Source organism: Schistocerca serialis, chromosome 4, assembly GCF_023864345.2.
Source record: "Schistocerca serialis cubense isolate TAMUIC-IGC-003099 chromosome 4, iqSchSeri2.2, whole genome shotgun sequence".
Classification (NCBI taxonomy): domain Eukaryota; kingdom Metazoa; phylum Arthropoda; class Insecta; order Orthoptera; family Acrididae; genus Schistocerca; species Schistocerca serialis.
In genome coordinates, this window is record NC_064641.1 from 953,128,851 (window position 1) to 953,129,495 (window position 645).

A 645-nucleotide genomic window follows, 5' to 3' on the forward strand; every position below is an offset into this window, starting at 1 on the left:
CCTGTGCCTTTCGCGGGTAAGTGCTCTACCAACTGAGCTACCCAAGCACGACTCACGCCCCGTCCTCACAGCTTTGCTTGTGCCAGTACCTCGTCTCCTACATTCCAAACTTTACAGAAGCTCTCTGGCACACAGTTTTAATCTGCCAGGAAGTTTCATATCAGCGCACACACCGCTGCAGAGTGAAAATCTCATTCTGGAAACATCCCCCGGGCTGTGGCTAAGCCGTGTCTCCGCAATATCCATTCTTTCAGGAGTAATAGTTCTGTAAGGTTCGCAGGAGAGCTTCTGTAAAGTTTGGAAGGTACGAGACGAGGTACTGGCGGAAGTAAAGCTGTGAGGACGGGGCGTGAGTCGTGCTTGGGTAGCTCAGTCGGTAGAGCACTTGCCCGCGAAAGGCAAAGGTCCCGAGTTCGAGTCTCGGTCCGGCATACAGTTTTAATCTGCCAGGTAGTTTCATATCAGCGCACACTCCGCTGCAGAGTGAAAATTTCATTCTGGAAGCACCAAGCAGTTTACCAGCCAGAATCAGCAATGTCTTCAAGGACATTACAGGAGCAAATCGACGTCAGGTGGGCCGCGTATGTGGGGTTGGTGGCCGCGAGCGTGTCGCGCGCACGTTCGCTCCCGTGATTCATGGCCAGC

General features: G+C 53.3%; 1 non-coding gene across 1 annotated transcript; it reads left to right on the top strand.

Moving 5' to 3' along the window:
* Positions 1-357: 357 nt before the first annotated feature.
* Trnas-cga (transfer RNA serine (anticodon CGA)) lies at positions 358-432 on the top strand. Its single transcript has one exon. It is a non-coding gene; the product is annotated as a tRNA-Ser (tRNA).
* Positions 433-645: the final 213 nt, after the last annotated feature.